Raw genomic sequence first — 12,935 nt, forward strand, 5'->3', positions numbered from 1 at the left:
ACAATAATCCAGGATTTAAGAAGCAAAATGGTACCATTACTGCAGATAATTGTAACTCTGGAGAAATAGGTCAGAGCTGCAGTTCATCTCACCACTGCTACCAACAAATGAGGTCACAATTTGCTTACTTTTACTGTGCTGTTGCTTTAAAAGAAAAGAGCTCATTTTTCTGTATTGATAAAGGTAATGAATTCCCAGGCAGCAACACAAGAAGAGATAAAAGCAGGAATTAAATCTCTGGTCTATGTGGCCTTGGGTATCCAGTCCCACACAGCACAGGCACAACAAGTCAAGGCTCTTTTTAATACTTCTTTTGCAATCACAACCACTGTTCCCCTTCAGTTGCACACAATGTGCATGCAGATGTAACAGTGTTTTCCAAACACCCTCAGTGGAAAGGATAAACATGCAGGCTCTTCTCACTCCTGGAACCTGCATTCTCTGGGTATTTGTTAGAGACAAGTTGTCTCTGCAGAACAACTAAAGCCAATGAAAATAAGAATCTCAGCATTTTCTGTAATAGCTCTTGTGGAATGTAGTCATTCAAGGAAGAATTTGTGCAGCTGGTAAAGGCAGTGTGACTACAAAAAAATGCAGCCTCCCTATAAATTCTCTGTGATCCCTGAGGAAACCTCAGGAAAAAGGCAATTGCAATGCAGATTTGCATGGTTCCCTGAAGGATACTGCACTTCCACAAATCCTCCCCTGAAGAGATTAAGCTTTGCGACAGTTTGCACTCAAATACAATTAATTTTGATGGCCCCTGCATGATTACAAGTCTAATGTTTAGTTTTGCTATCAATTACCACACGAGACTCTTCCTGGGTCACTACTCTGTGAGCTACTATAGCTTTACTTATATTGAGCCATCTCCATTCTCTCCATAATTTACACATTTGGAGTACAATGGTCTCTCTGAACCAGTTCAAGTGTAAAGGAACAGTAATAATAATAAATAGATAGTAAGTTAATGCTTTTGCTGTCAAGTATTAGAGACATGGAAGAAATTAATGGCCACCTCTCCTGTTCTACATCCTGGCATAGGAGTTCAATTTTAGTTCAAATAATAGATGTTTATGTGAATAATAAGACTTGTGTACAGGTAAGTCACTAGCAGAGTCTTGTGTGCAACCATTTACTAATTAATGCAGTTTGTTAATGGCAAGTATTTGTATAAGTGTTGGTATTTAGGTAATTACTCACCATTTGTAAAAATCCAATCAGCTTGTGCTAGGAGAGAGCTGTTAGTTCTTTCTGATTAAGAGAGGTTACCCTAACAGGAACCCCGAAAGTTTGCAGTCAAGGTTTTTTGAAGTTTTCTGCTTTGCTATTCACCTCAATATATACATCATCTGTGAAAGATTTACAGAGGAAACCACTTAAACAATGAAATATAAATGAGTCCAATGCATTTCTCTGCCAGGTTTTACCCAGAGCGGTATTTGGGGGTTTATGCAAGGATAGCATTGCCTAATGAATCTGGCCAAGTGGAATCAATATGAGAGTAATTAATTTAACTCCATCTTTTTATTTTTCAAAGTGACAGATTTATGATGGGCCATGAAAGAAACATGAAGCATTACCATTTTCTCTCTACTGGAGGGTAGATAAAGATAACTGGTGCTCCTTCTGTGACACAGAGGAAGAGGAAAGCTCTGAGCTGAAGGAGAAGGCAGGAGGGAAGAAGGAGGAGCTGGGAGCAGCAGCCTGGTCAGCTGATGGCCTGCAGCCATGCCGGGGAGCAGCACCAAAGGACAGCTGTCACTCGCACTAACTGCAGCATGCGGGGCACTTCCCCAGAGCAGGCAGAGAGATTAGAGCAACAATCACAGAACAGGCACACATTGTATCTGCTGGAGTCCTTCACAGTCATCTTCATTTCACCCACTTATGACCCATTTGAATTGCTGCGCTTGGAAAGAATAATTACTGTCCCAAAAGCTACAATTTTGTTTTCTCTTTTATTTTGCCCCCAGATATCCTGCTCTTTTTTCTCTCCTTTCTTTTTAATGTAAAGGGACTCTAACAGCCATACTAGCTGATGAAATGGAGAAACCAAAGCAAAAAAAGCATTTAGGCCACCACTTGTATATTCATTCTCCCTCTTTTTGCATTATTCTTGGCTATAAATATTTTTGAATGTTGTCTCTGTGGCTACACACAGAAGTTCCCTTTAGCTTTAGGCTTTAATGACTTAGTCACCAATGCAGCAAAAACCAGAAAGCCAAAACCAAAAACCTGACAATTCACATCAATTCAAAAGCTGTTCCACTGACATTTGATAAGAGATCATTGCAGAAGCAATATTTGGAACGCTACAGGAATGAAACAAGGACTTGATTCTCTTTGTATAAAATGTTCAACAATCACCCTGCTAAAAGACTGCAAAGATAGCAGACTAAGTGTATATGTGTTACACTTGTCTTTTTTAGCATTAATTTCCACTCTCCTTGTTTAAACTAGTGGAAGTACTAAAGCTTGTGACAACCACGGTAATTTCAATTTAGACCACTTCAGTTTGGTGAGCACTTTCAATTTGAAGTACACGCTCCAGCAATTCCAGCAATACAAAATACTTTCCTTTACAGCTGCCCAGAATAATACAGGATTTGAGCTCTCTTAACTCTTACTCTCCAAACTCCAAGGGGAAAATATTATTGCATGCTGAGAGTCCTTACAGTGATTTCTGCCAAGCCATGAAAAAACCCTGTAGTTTTAGTCATCTGTGCTGATTGTTTTTGAGCAGTAGTGGAGATTTTGGAGGGTTTTGTAGGTGAGTGTGCATCTGTGCACCTTGTGTGTGAGCGGGTGAGTGACTGTGCCACCCTGCAGCAGGCTGTACCTGCTCCAAGGCCTGCAGATCTCATTGGGAGCTCTGTTTATTCCAAAGGCTGTTGGTGTTTGCAGTAGGTAAAATGGCTTTCCAAGCCAGCAGGAAGAGCCTGCTCCTGGGGACTACTAAGGTACTGCTGGAGGGAAGAGGAATGGAATCTTTCAAAGATCTAAAACTGCATTTTGAGCACATGTAGACACTGAACAGAAATATCATAAAGTTTTAGTAAAGCAGAATCAGAGTTTACAACCCAGTGAGTGACTCTACATCTCACCTGCCTGGAAATTTCTCAGGGTTTCAATGGGATAGGACAACTTTTTCCAAGCATTTCTCTTACTGAAAAGGAGAAACTGTTGAAAAAGATTGCCATTCCCAATGAACAACTCCCATAGCTTCCCAGGAAAACAACATTATATGCAATATATGAAAAGAATATTAGAACACACTTACCACACATGGTGGAGGAGAATGTGGGTAACTTCTGCCTGTTCCAACTCATTCCCTTGGCCACTGCACTCCACACCACCAAATCCTGAGGAGCTGCTGAGGGTTTTTGCTGTATTAAGGTGCTGCTTTCACATGGTACCCAGATTCTTCTTGCTCCCACACTGCTAAGCCTCTGGTTTAGTCCTGGAGGGGGAAGTCAGAGCCAGCAACCAGCATCAGGAACAGGAGATACAGAGTGCCCACAGCACGTACTCGTCCCACCTGCACCTTGCTATCAGTTTCCAAGTCACAGCAAAGTAAATGGTACAGAGCAAACTTTTCCTGGAGCTCCAAGGGAACTGTCAGGCAATTTCTCCCCTGGCCGTGGTTTTGTACAATCACTGTGCACATAAATCAAGTGTGACACTTCCATCAACGCAAAGTGACCGTAATTGGACTCAAGCAGTCTCTTAAAACAAAAGTAAATTATCTAGATACATGTAAATAAGTCCTGAGAGTACCCTTCACCTCCACACAGCTCTGCTTCCATGACCTGTTGCTTGATTTAGAGTTTTCAGTCCTCACACTGTTAGTATCCATTGTCTGTATGGATTATTTATTTTACATCAGAAAAAAAAAAAAAAAAAGAAAGGCAAAGGAAAAAGAATAAAAGTAATAACTTAACAAAAGATGAAACCATATGTTCCTTCTTTCTGATGTTAAATCCACTTTGGGAGCAAAAAAGGTTATTGGCTCTCTTTGATCTTGAATATGTTGGGTAAATTATATCTCTGTCTAACCAGTTCAGTGATTTTCATACTGCACTCATACTTGACAAGGAACTTCACTGAAGTCTCTGAAAAATGTGCAGCTGTGAAAAAAGCATAAGCAAGAGGCTAGGATGTGTGAGAAATAAGTGAATAAATATGACCCAGTTTGTGATTCCTGCATGAGAAGTGAGCATGCAGCCCTCTGCAGCCAGGGTGTGCTGCCAAAGCAGGTGAATTAAGAGACCAAAAGGGATTTTTTTATATTTTTAGATTTTGTAAGTTGACAATATGGCATAATTCAGAGATTCCACATTAACTGAATAAAAACCTGTAAGGAAGCTACTATTTACCACAAAAGCAGGCTCTTGGTGTGTGTGCGTGTTAGGGTACAAGAAATTTTCTTAGAATGCTGACATTTATACAGGACTTTCTTTACTTACTACAAACATAGTATGTGTGTAACCTGTTTTTTTTTTTTTTTTTTTTGGAAGATGACAAAAATGTATACTCCCTCTTCCCAGTGTTTTCCCCAGAAGCCTCCATAGCTTGCCATGGATTATTTGCTGAAGAGTGAATACTATTGCACAGCTATCTCCCAGCTGTCATCTGCTTTTGCTTTAGTCATTCTGCAAGACTTGGGAGCTGGGTTTAATTGTTTCTACACCAAATTCAACTGGTAACTCATAACATGCAGATCAGCTAAGTGACAAAAAGAAAAGGTCAGGACAATCAGAAAAAATTTTAAAGAGGATTATTTAGTGCAATCAAGTATTTGTTAATACTTTGCCCTTCTACATGATTACTATTTTCTGTTTTAAAGTCATTCATTGCAAGAAAAGGGTATCTCCTATTCCTGAAACACCCTTAGAATATTAAAATATCTTAAATACCTTAACATATTAAATATAAAATACCCTCAGGTATTTCCTTAGGTTTAATATATTTGGGAAAATTGTCAGAAGCATATTAGTTGACTTTTATTCCAATTTTAGTCCATTCTGAAATTTTACTCAGTAATTAATCTTCCTCAAGGAAGTTGTATTATTCCAATATTATATGATAGAAAATGCTAAGTCAGAGTCCTGCATAAAAATTCCTGATTAAGTCTTTCCTGCCACACCTCACTGTTCACAGTATTCACAAACACACTGCTATAAATGGTATTTTTTTAAACTGTATGAGACCTGTCTGATGGTTTCACCTAAATCAACATCAATGGGTTAAATAGCAAGTTCAGGGTTATGTGGTTATTGCAGTTGCCAGGATCAGAAAAAAAATCTGTCATTTCCAGTAGAGAAATGAGAAAATTTAGCGAAACCCATAAATAAATAACACCTGTACTGCTTAAAAGCAAAATACCACTGAAAGTAACTGGCCTACAAAGTGCTGGTTCTGTTGCAGACTTGAAGGCCAGGTGAGATTAAGGCCCAAGAGCAGGGCAGCGATGCCAGCATAGGTGTGAGGGTACAGCCCTGGCTGCAGGGCCTGTGTTACCTTGCCCTTAGGGGCACACCGAGGAGCCCCATAGCTGCAGCACTGTAGACTCACATTTCTCTTCACAGAGAAAAGCAAGGCACAATTCTTCCCAAAATTATTCTTGTCATTTGCTGTGCCTGTGTTTGTGCCAAAGTAGAATGCAATATGGAGACTGTTTACCCAAAGTGATGGTGTTTTGCTTCCTTGGCCTATCAGGGCCAGGTGTGTGTGTGAGTCGGGACTGTGGGCTGACAGTCACAAGATTCTGTGCAGTGTGTGCAGAGTTGAGTGCTTGGCAGATTCAGTTTAGATGTAATGTAACATAGTGTAACATAGTATAATGAAATAATTAACCTTCTAATAAAATGAAGTCCTCCTCATCATTCCTTCCTTCACCAGGGTTCCCTGTGAAAACTGTACAGCACGGCTTAGCCAAGGCCAAGCTGAGGCTCTGCACCATTCAGGAACACACAGCACAGGGTGAAGGCAGCAGTGCAGTTCTGAGTTGCTCTCACTCCCTGGAGATCTTGGGGCCGTTGCAATGAAGGCCTCTCTGTTTTCAAGGCAAAGCCACCATGGCCTGGCCTGCCCAGGGCAGCCTCAGGCCTCCTCCATGGTGTCTCCTCCAGAGGGATAATCTCCTGGCCAGAATGGGGTGCTGAGGGCCCCTTCCATCTCAAGGACATTGCAGATCAGGTGATATTCAAGAGCTTGCACTAGTAACAGAATTTGTGTTTCATGCACAGATGAGGCCACTGTACCCATGCAGAGCTGCTGAGCAGTTCAAGGGGCCCCTGCAAGTGTTTTCACAGGAGCAGTTTGGGTTGGAAGAGACCTTACAGACCATCCACCCACCCCTTGCCATGGGCAGGGACACCTCCCACTGCACCAGGTGGCTCCAATCCCCATCCAACCTGGCCCTGGACATTTCCAGGGATGTGTCCTGGGTAACTGTGGCTCTGCTGAAGGGAAAGCCAGTGTTTGGATTTGCTCTGAATGTCCCTGCAGCTGTGAAACGTGGATGGCAGTGCTGCTGGAACCAACTCTCTTGTGAGGTTTCCTGTACTCTCTGCTAGCAGTACTGCCAAGAATATTCCTCAGACAGCTTTTTTTGCAGTCATTTGGAATTTCACACTCTAGATGAAAGCAATTCAAAAGCAAATTGAGAAGCAGAGCTTAAAAGAAATAAGAGTATTTCAGGTTAGTTGTTTTAAGATTGAAGAAATGAGCAGGCTTAAAGGGAAAGACTCCTTCTTTTGGAATCAAGAATGCACCTTATGGATCCAGAATGCCTCTGGATCTCTGCCTATAGCTGGAAACAACTGAAGTGGTACAGTAGCATAGCTGGCTTATCCATGTTTTGGAAAAGCAGTCCTCTCTTAGCCTGGGGAAATGAAGATGTGTAAGGATATTATCCTCTGTAAGAACTCCACATCTGACACTGCTTTTTGTTTTCCCCACAAAACTCTAGGCAGGAGAAAGCTCAGCTCCCCAGAATCTTCAGCAAAAGTCTCTGGTCTCTGGAGAAAGTCCCCAAGCAGCCTCCAGTCCCTCTGTGTGTGATCCTCACATGAGAACTATTTCCATCTCCAGCTTCCCTGAGGACACGTGTTTCCCTTCTGAGTGTTTTTGTACAAACCACCTCTTGGTGAGCAGCTGCAAAACAAGGAGACGTGCTGGAGTCAGCTCTGGAACTGCTCCTGAGTGCTTGCTTGTGCCTCATGCCAAGGAGCTCCAGTGCTTGGGTTTCATGTGGAATATTGTCTGTGCTGTCACCACAGGCACAGCTTCCAGGTCCTGCAGGTTTAATGAGCCTGAGCACACTTCTCACATCTCCAGGCACAGCAGCTGGAACCTGAAACAAATATATTCCAAGCTACATTTCCCAAGGTATGTAGAGAGGGCCCAGCACAAGCCATCAACACCCAGAGGTCACTGATTTAGGAGGATTTTTATGGATGGAAAAGTAGAGGTGCCCAAAGTCCTGGGTCAGGAGGCTTAATACAACTATTTGTGTTCCTATGACAGTAACTTTGCTAGCATTGTATCATAACAGTTACAAGTGTCTTGGATTGTCTTTCATTGCCTAAATATCTCCTTTTGTACTAAATATTCACATAGACTGTGACTGAGAATACACTGAAGTCATCTCCTCATATAAAAATCCACACAAATGCTTCTGTTGTTCGGAGTTTTTTGTTCAAAAGTGGGTGAAGAATCAATGTCTTTCCTGCTCCATAAACCAATTCTACCTGTATTTTTTCATAGAGGCTGAGTGTGTAAAGCCAGAGTCTTCATTTGAGGGGAACTCTGTCATTATCTTCCATCTTCTGCTTCTGTATCATTCTACATTTCACAGCCCAGAAGCTTACAGGTCCAGCTGAAGGATCCTTGGATCCTCTACCCTTATTCCAAGGGCTCCCAGAAGTGCAGAGAGTGGTACCAGATACAATCCCACCTTTTGTCTCATGCTTCTCAGATGCCTGTTCTTCACAGGAGCTGCTGCTACACTTCTCTATGAGGAATGCTGGAGGAAGAAGTCACAGCCACAGTATTTGTAGAGAATGTGAGAAGAAATATTGTATTTTTAAAGGAAGAAGACAGCTTGAGCAGGAATGAGAACAAATCAGAGTGAATCATTTTCACTCACTGAACTTAGTACAGAAATGAGGGGAAAGAGGTGAGTGTGAAGATATTTCCCTGTCTCATTCTATAAAATAATAGCAAAACCTGCTCAGGACTGCTTTAAAACCTGCATGAAGCACTTAGTGGAGATACAGCTTCTGTACAAGAACTCAGCAGAGCAAAATCATACAGGAAGAAAACCCACGGACTGATTTAACAGTGGCAGAAAGGCCACCACTAACTGTGTCCCCACCTAGCACATCTACACAGCTTTTAAATCCCTCCAGTGATGGTGATAAAAGTTACTCTGGTCACTCTGGAGAGAAAGCATCTTCAAGAAGATGAAAAGGCAACCTGGCACCCTTCTAAACACGAAATCCTTTAAAGAGAATGATCCTAAGTGATGGCAAGCACCAAGAGCTGAGGGGGAGGGATGGGAAGTGAACCTGGCAGGGGTAAAAGCTGGAGCAGAAGACGTGCACATAGCCCAAGATTTCAGTGCCGAGTGTTGAACACCTGCCCAGCTCAGTGGTTCTGGGGTGAAGAAATAATTGCAGCTGTCTCTGGAGAGGTGGGCTAACAGTGCTTACCCATGTCCATCCTGCACTGACTCATCTCCAGGCCGTGCTGCTGCAAGTTGGCCTCTGCTGGGGAGGAAAGCTTGGCAAAAAGAAGTTCCTCTCTTGCTCAAGGTCTTTGTGCTGACTAGCAAAGGCCAAGTTCCCCAGCAGTGCTGGAAAAGGTGCCAGGATGTGTGACTCAGAGAGCTTGTCTTTTCTTTCTTGGTCACAAAAAGGAGTTACTGCCCTGCACTGTGCAGGATGTGAACACCTCCCCCTTTATCTCCCAGGAAGAAGGGAAGGGCTCCAGGGAGGATCTTACCAAGGACTCCCCTGACACCTCAGCCCAGAGCACGCTGTGTCCTCCTCCCAGTCCCCCACTTAATTTAAAATAAAGAGAATGACTTCACCCTTTCTTTGGAAACAAATAATAAACTACACAACATTTTAATGACAAATCCTTACTGAGATAAGTAATGCTTTGCTGGAGAGCAGCACCTGGACTAGGAGTTTTTTGTGTTTGGTGTCAATCTATGCACACCTTCATACATAAAGAATTTTAAGATGATCTGAGGGCTAAACCAGGAAATTAGAATCAGAAAAACAATTACAAAGAAGGTGCACACTTCTAACAATCTGGGTAATTAAACATTGGAATAATTCAGCAAGATGGGGGCGGATTTTCCATATGGTTTAACATGTTTGTACTTAGGCTGCTTCACAATGAACACGTATCTGTAGCAAATTTATGAACACGGTTTGGTAACACAGATTTTTGCTTCAACTTGCAGCAAGAGTATAAACAGACTTAAAGTCATTAACAGGAAGGCTAATAGAAAAAATGAATCACACCATGAGCCACACTGGTGATCCCACCCACCTTTCAGACAACACAGGCAGAGTTGAACCAATCTCCAAAAGGGCAGATTGGGACAGAAAAGAAAAGAAAAACAATATTCATAAGAGATTTACAATTAAAGCCCAAGACTCATTTCCGTTGGAAACAGATGGCCAGGCAAAGGCATTGGGGATAATTTAGCTAAAGCCTGTGCTTCAACTTGCTAACAAAAGCATGGATTTAATCTTCCATGCAGAGGGTAACCTGTTTATGGCGTATTACAGAGCAGGAAACACCCGCATCGCTTCAAAACTGACACACTCACAGGGCCAGTGCACAGCCAGCACTGCTGGGAAAGCACTGCCTCCAAGGAAAAGAAATTCCAACTGCAAGGGAACAGAACAAACAAGAAGACTGGTAAAATCCCAGGGAAGAGTGAGAGATTGAGGGCTGGGTGAATCAGGAGAAATCTAATGTAGTGATAATGGGTGAGAGATGCTAAAGATGGACAATAAAACCTTTGTTTTCCTTCCTTTCTTTAAGGTAAACCAAGGTTACTGTGTTGCAGGATAAATCTCAGCACCAGAAACACACTTTTAACACCTTGGGAAGTCTTCTGTCTTGGGAGACAATACAGAGAAGAGTCCCTGACACGGCTTTTCCACTGGGAATACAAGGAAAGTGTTGAGAACTTTACACCTGAGCTTGCTCTCCTTCCATCTACCCTTCCCATAATGAACAATCTTGCTTTACTGCTGTCACACCTACCTCAGTAATTCCCCAAATGCCCTTTTACACCCCTGTGTGTCTCTCACCAGGACCTGTGCTCAGCAGGAACTACAAACTCTCAGACTTGCCCCACTCTCATTATCAAAGCTGTTCATGCTTCCAGCAGTACTGACTCCCTTGCACTGCAATTCTACTTCTCCTGATATGTTCTGAAAGTACTTGGTGAAAAAAAACCAGTGTAAAATAAATGATCTTTGGGGAAGTAGTATCACTGGACAATTATTGCCTGATGAATTCTGGAATTAGAAGAGAGACTGAGTGAATTTCCTCATTCAGCAGTGACAAACCAGCACACTGCACTTGGAACCAGGAAAATCAGAAAGAAGATTTCCCTGTAACTATAGCAATGGAGCAGCTATTTTATGGCACTGATTACTCGCCTCTAAGATCTTCAACATGTTCTGCTGGGAAATGCAACCACTGAAACACTCCTACTATGCATGAGACCCTGAGGGCTATATCTGAACAAATATATTTTCTCTGATTTCAATTAGGGGAAATTAAACAGAGCCTACCCTCTGGAATGAGGAAATGGGGAAAAGTGACTTTTGAAAACATAATCCTCATACAAGGACAGGTGTATTTTTCCTGAATTACACATTATAGGCATGGCTGCTGTCAGCATATTATGGGATATAAAATATAATGAGAAAGTTTATTCTATATCCTTTTTCTTTTTTCTGCTTTGCACAGGCAGCTTTTATAATATGGTTGTAGGGGTTGAGACAGAGAATGGAAATGCTGTGAGAAAACATGAAATCCTTTTTCTGGGATATTTTCAAACTTGAGTGTTTGGTTTGGTTATTTCTTTTTCTTTCTAAGAATAAACAACACCTAAGGAGTAAAAGATTGCCTCACACAGAACAACAAAAATAATCACAAACTCCACAGCCAGTTCTCTGCCTGGGAGTGCCATCCCAAGCCCAGAGCAGCAGGGGATGCTCTAGGCTCAATGCAGCCCACAGGGCTTCCTCCACAGGAGGTAATATTCCTGTACATCATTTGAAGGACGCTAATATAGGAGTATTTTATTTACTTTTGATGACCACACTTTGTACAGTCTACTGAAAATCTGGAGAAGGGGTGTAAAAAAACTTCAGCTCCTACTTGGGAACTGGAGAAAGTGCCATAAAATGATTAGACTCTAAGGAGCCAATCTGTTCAGCTTCTAAAAAAACATTCAAGGTTGGAATACAGATGTACAATCAAGAGAGGAAAACAGCAGGTGCCAAAGGACTCTTTGTCTTGTGGATAAAAATAACAAAGCTGGAATCTGTAACCAGACCAAAAATCAAACTAGAAAGAAGGCATTTATACCTTTAACTCAGATATTAACTACTGCAAGAGATTTACAGTGGGAAGCAATGGATTTTCCATATTTTCCTGATCTAAGTCAGAAGTGGATGCTTTTCTTCATGTTAGTTCAAGAAACAGCTACTTTCCAGTTAAACAGAATTTCCTGGGTTTGAGCAATGAAATGGGACTTGAAGACAATGATAAGAAATGGCAACCTGAACCCTGTGCCTCTGGGAAGACATTGTGTTCTGTGTTTCATAAGGCTACTGTGTAAGCAGACAGGACAGTGAGAATGGTTATTGGATGTTTATGAATTTAGCTGAATTTAGGACTCTGCTATAGGAAATGTTTCCTGTGTGCCTCTGAGGAACAAGCGCAGCTAACACAGGAAAGACACGACTCCACCTGGATTTCAAGGACTGTCTTCTAGTACAGGTCCATGCTGGCCTCTGGCATGGACGAGAAAGAAACAAAATGTCACTGGGATCTCAGCCTGCTGAGACTTTTCCACAGATTTCAATATAAGCACTCCACAAGTTCAGTCAGGCTGCAGGGTAAGAGAGAAATGGGAGAGAAAGACAGGAACCATTTAATCTCAGCTTGCTCATTACCTGGGATAACTGCTGGATCTTGGCAGGCTCACAGGCTAAGGAGTTGAATGACTGCTGGTGAGGGCTCAGTGGCTGTGGCAGGGGAAACAGCACACTGTGTTCCTCCTCACAAAAAGCAGACACTTCTTGCTCTTCTCTGCTGCCATTCCATGCAGGGGCTTTCTAAGCAGACTTTCACATCCAATGTTGAAAGCAGAATTAATCATGCAGCCTTTTCCTTGCAAAGAGAAGAGAAAAAAAATCTAGCAGCAGTAAAAGCCTCAAAGAAATCACATTTAAAGACAAAAGAGGCTGAAGTCACCTGGGCTGAAGGCCAGAGCTATGTGCTCCCTCTGTACTTTTTCAAATCCTTCACTGTAGATTTCTTTCAAATTCTCCATAGCCACAGAGTAATAAGAGATCAATTCTTCAGGTCTGCCAAGAGATTGCTTAGGGGTCACTTGAGAGCCTAAACAATTTGGTGAAGATAAACACCACCAACCCAATATGCTTTTTATCAATGCTAATTATATTCCCTCCATCCAGAGTGACAAGATGTAATGGAATCTGCTGATGAAAACCAAAATAAAACTGGAACCAATTACTGTAAAAAAGTATGCCATGAGAGAAGGACTTCAGAATGTTGCCCAAAGGTAAGATATTACTAGTTATGCCCTTCAAGTTTTGCCAATATTCTGAGCTTTGAAGCTTGTGTTTCTTTAGAAGAATATT

The sequence above is a fragment of the Ammospiza caudacuta genome, chromosome 4, assembly GCF_027887145.1.
Source record: "Ammospiza caudacuta isolate bAmmCau1 chromosome 4, bAmmCau1.pri, whole genome shotgun sequence".
Lineage (NCBI taxonomy): Eukaryota > Metazoa > Chordata > Aves > Passeriformes > Passerellidae > Ammospiza > Ammospiza caudacuta.